We start from the raw sequence: 14,266 nt of genomic DNA on the forward strand, positions 1-14,266 counted from the left end.
GAAACATAAATACGTTGAAAGCAATTAGGGCAGAATGGTATTGCTTAGTGACCCAGGATTCTTGTTGCTAGTCAAGCAAAGAGTCTTCCAGATGAAGAAATTAAACAACAAAATTCTTTCTTTCCAAATTAAAAAGGGTAATCCCAAAGGGCATGCTTTGTTGAGCAAACCAACAATAAATAAATTTCTTTGGGATCCTAAAATGCAATTGCAGTCTTTCAAGCAGGGAGATTACACTCAGCTCTCCATCTTACATAAATAAATAGCAAAGAGCATGAAAATAAGTATTTTATTCTCATTTAAAGAAAAAATATTAACAACAAGGAAGTTTGTGCTGCTATTTCAAATAGATTTTCTTCCAGAGTTTAGAAAGGTTTTTCATGCAGATGAGATCAACCACAATATCATGACTAACTGGCAATTAAAGGGGGGTTCTCAGAAAAGCCATATACAAGGATCTCTCTTCCTCAGCAGGCTTCTTGCACAAAATCAGATTCACAGTTGCTTACTTCAGTCACACAAACACATTTGTGTTTGCATTGCAAAAATCAACATACCTTAAAAAGCATGACTTTGTCTCACTTTCTTATTTATGTAACAAAAGAATTATGAATCCCATTTCAGTGAGTTTTTAAAACATTGCTTGCACTAGAAAGTGAATAAATGTGGCATCACCTTATTCAAACAACCTGACTTAGGGTGCGGACTATTAGCTTGATTACAGTTAGCTTCTATGTCACTGTATGACAGTCAGACTAGAGCATCAATTCACAGAATCAAAGAATTCTTCAGAGTGGAAGGTCATCTGGTCCAACCTCCTGCCTGAAGCAGGGTTGGCACTGAAGCAACCAGACCAGGTTGCTCAGGGCTCTTTCCAGTTGGATCTTGAAAACTTCTGAGGACAGAAATTCCACAGTTTCTACGCAGCCTGCTCCAGTGATCAGTTACCTTGGTAGTAGTTTAAAAAGAACCAAAACAACAACAAAAAACCCCAAACCACTTATATTCAGGCAGAACTTCCTTTATTTCACTTTATGACCACTGCCTCTTGTTCTCTTACCATGCATCTCTAAAGAGCTTAGGCCCATCTTTTTAGCAACCTCTTCCTAAGTATTGAAGAACTACTGCTAGGTGCCCCTAAATAGTCTCTTTTCCAGGCTAAACAACACCAGTGTCCACAGTCTCTCCTCAAAGGACATGAGTCTCCTGACATTGAGTGAACCTCCCCCGGACTTGCTCAAGTTTATCAATGTCCTGGGGTCCCAAAACTGGAAGCAGTAATCCAGATTTGATGGGAATGTACTCAGGCTCATCCTCCAGGTCATTGTTAGAGATAAACAGTACAGACCCTCAAGGAACTCTACTTGAAACCAGTCTCCAGGCAGAGTATGAACTAACCAACCGCATCCTTTGAATCCAATAATTTAGCCATTTTTTCACTGATTCAGCAGTCCACTCATCTAGACTGTAATGTCCCAACTTGGATTCAACAATGATGTGTATTAGATCACACTAATTGCTTTTGCTAGAAACAGTTCAATTTTATCCCTAGATAACATGCTGAATATGCAGGTCTAGCTGCCTGAGAAAAAAACAAAAAACAATAAATATCCACTTCCCTCCTGCCAACATGTGATCTAGAAGTCTGTAATAAGCAGTAACATCACAATTTTGTAAGGCCATCCTTAAGGCTCTCGTGCTGGGAATAGAAACACAGTTTATAAAGCCAACAGAAATACTAATTTCCCATACCAATATCTAGTTTCAGAAGCAAGTTATCACCAACAGCAAAAAAACAAAAAATAAAATAAAACAAATGATGATCATTCATTTCAGTACTATCCAAAAGAAAAAAAGAGCTAAAAGACCTATTCTTGCTCTAAGTACGTATCAAAGTAACAAAAAATTTTGCAAACACATTTTACAGAAGGTCTTTTATTTGTATTGCTGAATCATCTATTGTTTTCTCTGGGTTGTGTGATTCCTTGCTACTGAAAGTACTGTTATGGGACAATATTAAAAATGAGCTGAGAAGTATCTGAGTGTAGTCACAAAGCATCATTTTCACACTATGAAGAAAGTTCTTCCAGTAAACATTTTCTAATTGATTTTTTTTTTCATTGAAACTTAATTTTAAAAAGGTGTGTTGTGAAGACGTGACACATCTACTGGACTCGTTTATACCCCATTCTGTAATTTCAGTCTGCTTTTCCAATCAATTCAACTCACGTACTGTACAAAGTCAGACTTCTAGTATTTTGAAAGAAGTGTTTTTTGTACTGGGATTTTAAAAAAGAAAAAATAAAAAAAATCACCACATTTAAAGATGGAAAGGCCACCCTGCTACTTCCGAATTTAGCAAAGAAATTCAGTGTGCATTTTATTGCCCAAGATAGCAACAGATTGGATGACCCTCAGAAGAGATATATGTACTAGCTGAAACAACATGAACTTCTGGGAGTTGCATTCCTTTTTCAGGTAACTGTGCTAAATTGAGATAGTTACAAACTTCAAGGTGAAACCAACAAATGGGTATGTGATTTAATAATCTGAATGTTGCATAACTACAACATCATTCTTATGGAATACCTAAGACTGAAATAAAATAAGTCATCTGAACTCCATACATCATGCAGAGGTACTGTGTTGGCACGAAAACTGTTCCTTTAGGCATGCTAATGACAACAGCTGTTCTTACATCTTACACAATGAAATATTCATTTGCATTCTTTAGGAGAGTATTTCATAATGGAGCCATAGCACTGATGCAGACTTCAGCTGTGGATAACAACAGAAGAGCTTTGCAAGATGAACCCTTTTGTGGACAGCCCACATACAGCATACAGCTTTCTGTACTTAGTTGCACTGATTTAGATGGAGAAATCTGAACAAATTCCCAGCGCAAACAAGGCTTTGAAACAAAGTAATGGGGGTCAGCTGAGTTATGACTGAAACTCTTAATAGATAAGTTTATCACATTTGCAGTACAGACAAACTAACCACATAGGTGCTTCAACTGATTACTTAAAATAAGTAAGATTCTGCCCACTGTCCTGTTTGAAAGTGTCAATATCCAACCCCAGGGAGGGACCCAATCCCAGGCAACACTCGCAAGGCTCTCTCAAGTTATCACTGCCCCACGGTCCCCCAACATGGCAACTGTATCTCTGGCTTGGAGAGCTGGGTATCACGGTTCTCTCCTGCTTTCAGATGCCAACTGTCCAGCCTGGCTAGTTAGCCTGAACTGTATGTGGCCCAAGCAAGGGTCTACCTGGAGACTTCTCACTGGCTGCAGTCTAGCACTTGCAGCCAAAATTACAGGGGAAATAATTTGCCCTTTTTATCATTATTTATAACAAGAAGATAAAGTAGATTGAGGAAAAAAAACAACTCTATTTTAAAGTGGGGAAAAGAGTAGAAAGCACACTGCTTGTCAGTTGAGAAAAGAACTAAGAAGAGATTTGCTGACCTGCAGAAAGGACAGTCAGAAAATGAAAGCAAACAGCTGTTTGTTTGAGAGAAAGGAAAAGCAAGTTCCTATTTCTTGTGTTCTCAAAGCTCTGCACTTAGACTCCATCAGAATCCAAAACCCAAAATGAGGGAAGAGAGATTATTTCTGGTACAAAGATTCCAGAGCTGCTTTTCCCCATACCTATCATCCAAAGTCCTTACCTCCCGAATCCCAGGATCAGGAAAGCATGTTAATGCAAAAGAGTGACAATTCAACCTTTTATTTTGCAGGTGTCTTTAAAAGTAAAGAACTCATACACCATCCACTCCAAAAGCAGCCTAATCTTTCTATACAGCTTGAGTTTGAAGAATTTAACACTGAGGGTCCAAAGAAGAACTTAACTATCTACAGCTACTTTTCTCACTTTGAAGAAACACAGATGTGTAACATGGACTACACTGAAGTCAGCATTTTCAAATGTGAAACCTCAAAGTTAAACTCCTAAAACCAGATTTAAATGAATGAAGAATACAGATCCTCTTACTTTTAAATTCTTGTCAGCAGGATTTATGGGTACTCATAGTGAAGAAAATGAGTCCGGTTTTGGTTACATGCTTAAGTTCTAGATTCATGAGCTTACAATTTGCACTCTAATTTGGAAACTACCCTTCTCTGGTATGACTTTGCTAGAAAACTTTGGAAGAAAAAAAATACACCTCTTTTTCTTTAGAAAGGTGCCAAAACCAAGACTCTGCAAGTCTTTACGAACAGATGGCTTGCTAACCTTATTCTTGTGGTTTTCAAAGACTGTTCTCCAAAAGCCAAAACTCAGAAAGCTAACAATAAAAATCAAAGCTATCAGAACAAAAAAGGAATTTTTATGGATTTACAGGCATGCACTGTACCAAAAAGCCATATTTTTCAGGGGAATTAGACAGTTCAGAACAAAGCTTTAACTCTGAGGCAAAAGCTCTGCTCCTCTGGAATAGCATAAGCCAAATGTAGCAAAATGTTCCTCATGTTCAATTTATCAAAATCTTTCTCTGATAGAATTATTCAGCCAGTACCATTCCTTCTGTGATTTTCCAGGAGTTGGTTGATCCAAAAACAATTTACCAACTTAATGTATCATCTGATCTCATTGACATCTAAACCCCCCCACTCATTATGTTTATATCAATGTTGGGTACAAGAAGCCCCAATGAAGAGGTGAGCTTGAAGCAGAGAATTACTTCTGCAGGCAAGGATAATGATAGGTTTGGGGACTTGCATTTCATATACCATGTTTGAAAAGTTTGGCCTGAGAGTCTAAAATGGAAAATGGGGGGTGGGGAGGGGGTGGAAAGGACAGAGTGATTCATGGAAGAGACTTTAAAAGACAAGCAGGGCATATCATGGGTCAAGACTGCTGTAGAAATGTAAGATTATCACAGTCCAGTTGTGCTCTGTCTCTTTCTTCTAGAGCGTACCATCCTAATAGTAAGAACAAGTGAATGAGGTATATGCTTGCCTCTCAGTCATTGAGATTTGCAAGGCAGCAGTTTAGCTCAAGCTGCTAATGATGGGGGGCGTATGCTGAAACACTGAACCGTAACTGATGGAACTGGAAGACAAACATGTCCTTTTCTGTTGTAGCTGCTAAAGGTTTGATAAATTCTGTCAGAGAAGCAAGGTGACACAGTGGAGGAGGAACAGTATTCACATTTTAACACTAAGTTAAACCTACCGTAACTCATCTTTCTTAACCCTATTTTCTTAGTGCTTTATCAGCTATGCTAGAATTCAATATTTCTGTTGTCATTACTGGCTTAAAAAATTGTGATATATATCTAATTATGTTCAATTTACAAATTTTAATATAACTAGACAAAACCAAAACTGTACATTTGCTACTTACAGACAATTTGTATAAAGTATACAGTCTGTATATGTTAAAACTTACTGCCTAACCATTTTTTTCTACTTTTTTACTCTTTCCTTATTGAATAAATTAAACAGTTAAAGTGGTATAATGCATCTATTTTATATTATTTTAACTTTACAACATTCACAAAAGATTATGGAAGAAAAAATATTCAATAACTCTAATGCATTAAGAAATAGAAGATAGAAAACATGGGAAAAATACTTAGAAAACATGTTTCAGAAGAAGATACACCAAGTCATTGCAATTTTAGGCTCAAATTTTTCTGCACAATGTTAAATAATATAGAACTATACAGATAAGACAAACCTAAAATAAAAGAAGTGCTGAAATACCAATGCTTCAGTAAGTTTTATTATTAAGCAAAGTTTTAGAGTTTAAGACCACCTCTGAACAGCATTGTGGCAAATGTGGAGACAAAAACTGGCCATTAACTACCCCAAGATACTGGAGGGCAAACAAAAACCCTGGAGAGACTAAGACAAAGGCAAACAGTATAAAAAGTGAAGGATGCTCATTCTTTCCAAACACCTCCTTCAATATCTTGATGTTGACCTTGAAGTTCTCTGCTGTTCTACCAAAAAAGTGAAACAAACCCCTTCTTTGACAACCGATTGCTTTTTCATTTTATTGTCATGTAAAGCTTTCTTCCTAGGTCCTAATTTCCAGTTCTTAGATAGGACAGTCATCACATTAATGTAATATTTTATTACAAAACAGATGCAAGTATGACAACTATAAAGACATGGCTGTGCAGCATTCTGGGGGGTCTTAAGCAGCTCTTATGTAGTATTTAAACCATCTGTGATGTCAAATGAATAGAAAGCAGAAGTATTGCGCTTTTTTGAGCTTTGTTGTTTCATTAAGTTTCTTTACAGAAGTCAACACAGGCAATATGGACTATCAAAGACAACTTTGACAAGATTCTCTACCAAACATCTTAAGGAGACTAAGCTCTCAAGACAAGAGTGAAAGACCTCTCATGGATTAAGGAAACAAAAGGGAGGAGTTATAGATCTTTTTTCTACTGAAGAGATTGCCAGCAGCCCCACAGACACTGTGGTGCTTAGCATAGTCATGAAGGATCTGGAAAAGAGGGTGACTGAGGTGACAAAAACAGATGATGAAAGATGTGTTGGGATAATCAGGTCCAAAGCCAACCAAGGCAGACTTTAAGATATTGAGTAACTGAATAATAAAATGGCAGATGAAATACACTGCTGAAAAGTGCAGATCAATACACATGGGAAAAATAACCTTAAAATATACTTAGCTAAATCAGAGCCCATCATTATGTTTTACAAGTCAAGAAAAAGATCTGAGTTATTTTGGATATTTCTCAGGAGACAGCATTCGGCAGCAGCCAAAAAGGTGAAAATGTTAAGAATAGTAGGGAAGAACTGAGAACAAAAGAGCATGTGCTCACTATTCCTCACAGTACAAGAGCAAGAGAATGCCCAACACAGTTACCAGGCAGTAGTTTAAAGGAAGCTCCTTCATACAGTGTATAATTAAACAGTGGAATTTGTTACCACAGGAAGTTGTAAAAGAGAAACATATAAGTGAATTTAAAAAGGGATTAGGTGGTTTCAGAGGAGAGGTACAGTGTTGGTTATGCAGACTCTGAATCTGGAACCCCCTAACCTGCAGAAGGTCGAAAGCTGTGAGGATTAAATAACAACCCTACTTTTGGCATACTGCCCTGTTTCTTGTGTTGGATTAGGTAGAGGTTTTGTGTGACCTGGGTATGTAGTTCTTATGTTCACTGATGAAAACAGGTTCCATTTCTTGAAGAAACTGATTTTGGGGAAAATGAACAACAGAAGAAAATTGCCTTTATGCTCCTTATGAGTAATTAGCATTGCTGAAGGAAGGGATGGATATTACAGCAGGCAGAAGAAAGGAAGAAAAGTCTTTCTCCTCTTAGAGTTTTTTATTCAGTGCATGCTATATCTATTTGAGACCACAGGGAGGACTAAGATCATGTTGCCGTAGGATGGCACTGCGCTGGATTGCTAAGCAGTCTTCTTGAGGAAATAAACCTATCTCCGTCCAAAGAATGTCTGGCATCTCCCTGCTCTGCCACATTTTATATTCTTGAATATGAACAGACTTTAAATGTTTTTAAGAGGCCTTTTAGGTGGCAGGCTACTGAAGATATTTTTAGTTCTGTAAAAAAGTAAGGATCACCACACTGGAAGTACTCACCTTGCAGGAGAAAAGACAGCGAACAGCATTTTTCAAAACTTTGCATTGGCACTTATATATACAAGCATATAAGTATATACACACATGCACAAACACACACACACTCTAAATGAAGCATTCTCGATTGTATAGCTGTATAAAAACAATTCCATTTGACTGCAATACTATTTAGCAGAAAATAAGTGACAAGCATTATGGAATCTTCTTCCTCTCCTTCTCTCCCCAGAAGATCAAGGAACTGAGACTGGTAAGAAACTATTACAAACCCTTCAACTACAAAGGATTATAACAGATCTCTTTTCTTTCTTATCTCAGCCCACCAGTTTCTTCCTTTGCCATCCCCTCACCTATCACATACATTCAGCTGCACAGTGCTGCCTACATCTCCTGCTCTGAATGCCTCACATGTGGCTGAGTCAGAAAAAACATCAAAGTAATCTATTCTCAAATCAGCTGTACAAACTGGGGGAATGTTTTAGGACGTTCTTACAACTCCCACTGTTTCTCTCCCACAGAATCCATACTGGTACCATGTAAAGAAATAAATCAACCTTTTTGAGACAGAGTAGAAGCAGCTATCTGTTTCTCTAATTAATATTTGCTTCTAGTTCAGCCAATACAAATCAGGTCTCACTGGACAATGAAATGTAAGAAAATGGTCTGATACATGGACAGCCTTGCTTCCTGAGCTATTTGAATTCTGAAAACAGAAATAATTGGAGTGACTACATAACATCAGCCACATGATTTTAAAACTCCAAGAGCTATTTCACACTGCAGGTAATATTTGTCTGGTATACCTAGTAAGCTGCATCTATAAGAGAAATTCCACAATGAGAGTGCTTTAGCATACAATAAAAAAGAAATAATATGTATCATTAAAAAACTTCTCATGCGCTGTGGGTAGATTCTACATCATAGGCTAACTGTACAGGCAATGAACCTTCTCTGCACAAGATCAAAGCAGCCAAACTGAATTTCATTTATGTTCAAACTTTGGAAATGCCCCCCCTTTCTTTTACACACACAGCTGTTAGAGCTTCTACTCATTATAGAAAGGATTTGAAGAGGCAGACTGTACATTCAGTTTGTCTCTAAGCTTTGAAGTTTTCCCTCTGCTTGACTGCTAGAGCACCGAGATAAATCTTTGTGCCCTTAATCTTATGGGTCACATTTTGTCCTCCTACTGTAAGGCCTGCAGGCCCAGACTGCACAACTAAAGCTCACTAACAAAATCTTGGGAGTACAGACAAGTGAAAAAACATGATACCAAAGAGGGAAAGCCTCTCCTTTTTAAACATGTTAGTTTTCACTTATGGACTCTGAATACCTATTCCATGACTACCTTCACCCAAAGATAGTTAACTCAAACTACCACATATCTGTCTTTGGAGAGAGTAGGAAGGGGAGAGAGAGGAAGGGAACATGTCTTTGAATGTAAGTACAATAATTATACACTAAGGAACTTAATGTAATTCATCATTTCTAAAATGCAAAAAGCCCAAATTCTTAGCCACTGACATCATGAGAGCTTTGCTTGACTACTCAGGATTTGGTCAATATCAATTTCTGAAGTGAAAATGTTTGAAAATAATGGGATCTCTTTTAATAACAGACTAGTAAGGAGCTGAAATACTATCTCCTTTTCAGCATAATAATTTTAAATGAAACATTCCATTTTTTGCCATACACTTCACTTTCACTGTATAGCATGGCCCCTGTTATTTTGCAGAGTATAAGCTACATCTCAAAGTGCCTTACTGATTGCTGCATCTGAAACAGCTGATTAAACCAAGAAGTAAGGCTGTGTTGTGAGAAAGTAACTAAACAATCCTTAAATCCAGGACAAAATTTTAAAATCTTTCTTACAAGGAAGTGAGAGAAAGAAAGTTGGCAGTATCCATGTGTAATTAGTTGGGACAGGAATTTCCAGTTCACTGCATCTTCAGCTGAGGTGGGTCAGACACACAGACTGAAGTTTTCCCCTATGGCATGTGAAGTGTAAAGTTCTCAGTAGTGAGGATCTGTCTCACAAAACTGTAGCATTCCCAGTGTAATACTGGCAAATGATCTAGAACTGGGCTTATTGACCTCTTTTGCACAGGCATTCTCAAAATGGAAATTGCAAATGAATGGCTGAGTATAGAACATGACCTTATGTCACTAATTTATTCAAGATTTGTTTTCATTACAGAACTTTGTAATATTTTCCCTTTTTGGCTGTAAAGGGGAACTGTTTTAAGAATAATTTTTAAGATTTTTTAAAGAATTATTTAAACTACAAAACATTTTAATTTTTTATGCATCATTAAAGCAACAGATTTATTATAAGGGAAAATATAAATAACCACAGTTTACCTTGTATGATTGTTTCCCTATTCAGTTTTACAAGCATGCTTTTTCTTATTTAAAATATTTTCTTCCAATTCTTGTCTTTGGCCCAGGGAGGAATTGTTATGAAATGTTAGTCACCATCTTTCATTAGCCCATATGTATTCTAAATTCAAAGTTTCTGCAATTCAAACACAATGCTTTAGTATCAAGGACTTTACAATGAAATATATTTTCTGCCAATTAAAATAATCAGGATTAAGAACTTTATTTAAACAAACTATATTCACACACATTTGCTGCAAAGTAGGAACAAAATACAACTTGTTCATTCTATTACTATGATGGCAATTGCTTCAAGGAAAAAGGGTTTTATAATCTTTTTTTCTTTATGACCAAACTCCCCCCCCAAAAAAACATAAAAGAACAACACCCCGAAGTTCAATTCTCACCTCAGCATCTCTCTTCCCCTTGAAGAACTCTTAAGTTTGCTGTTTTGCCTTAGAAATTATGTTTTGGCACCCATTATGAAATTTTCTCATTTGCCTTAATCTCTTTTATCAATTCAGTTAAACTGAAGGAAAGATGAGCTGTAGATAAGTCTTATTATAATTGTTAGACTTAATGCAATGCAAGTAAAACTTGATTAGCTGAGGAAGTGATTTTTTTTTTTCCTACAGATACTCTAATATTTGCTTTTATATGTTTCCTGAAAAAAACAGTTGGTCAAAATGGTTTTGTTAGAACATTCGTCAGCTTTGATGTGGCTGGATAATGCTGCAAAATATGTATCTGAGATTTCTTTCAAACATTTCTACCAAAACCAGAAACACTAGATTTGTTCTGTATGGGGGAAGGAAGAAAAAGCACCTAGCACTATTTCAGTCTGCACACTATCTTCAAAAACATTACTTTATCCTATTATACTTCCACCTCTCTTCAGCTGCTTAAGAGCCATGAGAATATGTATAATAGGGATATTTCACAGAGACTCCCTTTAGCCTAAGGACATTTGTCTCCCTAGAGAGGGGGAGATTTAAATCAATAGATAACCTAAGCTCCTGCTCTAAAATCAGAAACTTCATGTAAGCTTTCTGGATGGCACACTAGAGGAACCGCTCTCTTCTCCACTGACTGTAGGCCCGAGAAGCCTAACTTCATTAGGCCAAAATTAGCCTTTTCCTATAACCCCCTCCCCTGAAGTGACTTACCTCAGATTACATTCCAAATAAATTCATTGGGCATGGGAGGAAGGGATATTGGGCTAAACAGATAGCTTCTATCCTCCTCTTAATTTATTAATTTTGTTAATTAAGAAATTAAATTTAATTCTTAAGAATTAAAATCTTAATTCTCTTTATTAGTCTTCTCTTCTATTCAAATTCCAGGCTGTAGACGTTAGGAAACCATCCTCCCAGCAGTTTTGCCTCACAAATTAAGAAAAACTAGAATTATTAGCTTTCCTGCAAACATTTAATGATAGTATATTGCACCAATCATCTTTCATATCCATGATCTGTTTTTTTCTTATAATATGTAGCAATTGACTACAAGCAAACAACATTCGCCAAGATAGCTTAACAAACAAGATGTGCAATGCCTATATCTATGTAAAAATGCCTTTTATTCTGAAGAATTAATTTGGTAATTAATACCAATTGCACTGATTGATCTGTGTAAAGAGGATGATGCCAGATTGTGCTGAATAAGTTTCTAAGCCATGTAGAGATTTTTCCAACACAAACTTTGTTGTTGTTGTTAAAGTTTCTTTGTTAGGACAATGTTTATTTTAATTTCCATGGCACTTAATGGCAACCCACTAATTCATTTTCTAAGTGCTCCCTCCAAGTGTTTTCTAGTTCTAATCCTCTTAAAGAAAAAAAGTATATTTTTGCAGACTGAAGAGGGTAAAGTTACTAACTGAACATACCATTTCTGTGTTTTTGTTAAAGGAAATATTTAAAATAAGAGACAGCAATACAATTTTTCCAAACTTCTCATTATCCAGTTAACTCAGAGAAACGATTTCCGGAAAGACAGCAAAGAATTTGGAGGATAACAAACTGGGGAGCTACAATTCTTTCCACAGCAGTTCAATGTGAGTGAATGGTACCACATTTTTCAATAATCCACTTGAAAAAAAAACATTTGTATTCTGAACACATGCTAAGCATGCTTTTGAACTAGGTTGACACAAAAATCAAGTTGCAATCGCATTGCTTGTTTTAACTACAGCTAATAACCTTAATTGAACACTGTGAATATTCAGTGACAGAGTAACCATTTACACAGTTTTTAATATTAAAAACTACATTTTCATTTTTGCAGCAGGGTGCATGGCATCTCATTTAGTTCACTCATCAGGTTAATACTCTTGTCTTCATTCCTATTCTTGCAACTATATACCAAGCCAAGATCAGGCACCATTTCTAGTCAACTTATTCTGCAAAGGCTTGCCTTCCATGAAGCTACTCAGCTGCAGCCCTTAACATGATGGGTTAGCATATGGAGGTCTGCATACTGAAAACACGATGAGGATGCTTTAGACTGGTTTGGTACATTACTGAATTAATATTTATAACTGAGCAGAGCTTTGACACTTCACCAACTTGCATCATTATTTCATAGCCCGAATGCAGCAGAAAACACTAGAATTGTGTGTTTAAGAACGCTAGGGATGCAGTAGTTCAGTTCTAAATTGTTCAACTGATTTGATTCTTCTCTTCGCTGTATATCTTCACTCTATCACTATATATACATCTTTCACAGTATCCTGCAATTGTTTGGGGAAGGTTTTTTTTTTTTTTTTTTAAGACCTATTTAAGAACCCCAGAGCATTCAAAATACTAGCAACATAATTCTTCAGCTTTTTAAAATAAATGTTTGTTAATATTGCTAAGATTTATCATTATAAAGAAGAACTGATCAGTCTGCAAGCAGTTAAAGTGAAACTCATCATCATATCTTGCTTCTTTAGCTGGACTCGGTTGTTGCTATCATGTAATAGTGCTTCAGAGTAGGTCCTAATTACTAAAAGTACTACATTAAAAGTCCTCATGTTATCTACTGATATCTGTCTGATTTTTTGCAATTCTGAACTAAGTCTCACTTCAGTCAGACACCCAAAACACTGGGTTTTTCAGTGAGTGAGTAACTTCCATTCCTGGATATCCATTTATGAGGAGCCCTAAACTCAGGGGGAACTAAGTTTGAATAGCTATGGACAAAACACAGCTTTTGTTTATTAGTCAGGCAACCCAACAATGGCTTTTGTCATGTTCATTAACTTCGGTTTCTGATCTGGACTGCAAAGGATTAACTTTTTCCAAAGGCAATAAGCTATTCACTGTTGACTACAATAGAAGAGTTCACAAACACAGAAATTGGCATTAGATAAATGCTTTCTTAGCATTCCATATGCTTTAATCTGTAACTTTTAGGCTTTCTTTATTATAAACAACTCAGAATTGGTTTATGAAGTCACACTTAAAGTAGTGAATGGTTACCATATATGTTAACCAACCAGAAATGACTGCGAAATATATATTTAAAAAAATATATCAGAATATCAAATAGCTGACCTATATAAAAGACTCCTATTAACTTAATTGGATGAGATCCCACATGAGAAGTTAATCCAACTGTTTCAAATAACAGAAGTACAATTTAAAATGCAATTAGACAGATATTTCCATTACCTATTAGTAGATTTTAAGGTTTGGAAGTGTCATGGTCAGCATAGTGCTCTGTAGTATAGGTGAAGAAAGGATAATGAAAATGCAACAGGATGATGGCTGAAAAGCTGTCGGCAGGACCTCCCTGTTTTAAACAGGAAAAAAAAAAATGTTTTCTAGACAGAATTTTTTAAAAACAAAAACAAACAACTCTTCCCAAACAGATAATCAAGCAAACAAAGGAAATGGGATGTTACCACAGGTTTAGTTCTTTCAAATAATCACAGAATACCTAATCACTCACTAAAAGAAATAAAACATGAAGTCTGTTTACTCAAGAACAAGTGACATCTTATTCTGCCATTTTTTACTGAAGTTAACTTTGACAAAAAGGGCCTCTAGAAATTCATAATGTGAGGTGAAGGAAGCCAGAGTGGTTCTCGGAGTTGTTCTTTAACAGGATCCACATCTCCCTTTTGTAAGCATCTGTTTAGTGTTGCTGGTTTTCCCAATCTCATTTAAAACCCAAGAAAGCAGGGGTGGGGAAAGAAAATGAAGTACACATGATCTGATCCACCAAAACAATATTTACATACTCTGAGTCATTTTCAGAGAAGTAGTCCAGTATTCTGCTGCATATTATAAAGAAAAAACTCCTAACCCTAACACAGACAATTA

General features: G+C 36.3%; 1 protein-coding gene across 7 annotated transcripts in view; it reads right to left on the reverse strand.

Annotated features, from left to right (window-relative positions):
- IRAG1 (inositol 1,4,5-triphosphate receptor associated 1) overlaps window positions 1-14,266 on the reverse strand; it is an 85,058-nt gene that overhangs the window by 61,341 nt on the left and 9,451 nt on the right. For all 7 annotated transcript variants that reach the window (XR_010884077.1, XM_067296126.1, XM_067296129.1 and 4 more), the window contains exons 2-3: window positions 13,613-13,733; window positions 9,942-10,095 (exon numbers count right to left, since the gene is read on the reverse strand). The gene's annotated coding sequence lies outside the window, so the exon portion shown is untranslated. The remainder of the gene's footprint in view (window positions 1-9,941; window positions 10,096-13,612; window positions 13,734-14,266) is intronic.

This window comes from Apteryx mantelli, chromosome 4 (assembly GCF_036417845.1).
Source record: "Apteryx mantelli isolate bAptMan1 chromosome 4, bAptMan1.hap1, whole genome shotgun sequence".
NCBI lineage: Eukaryota > Metazoa > Chordata > Aves > Apterygiformes > Apterygidae > Apteryx > Apteryx mantelli.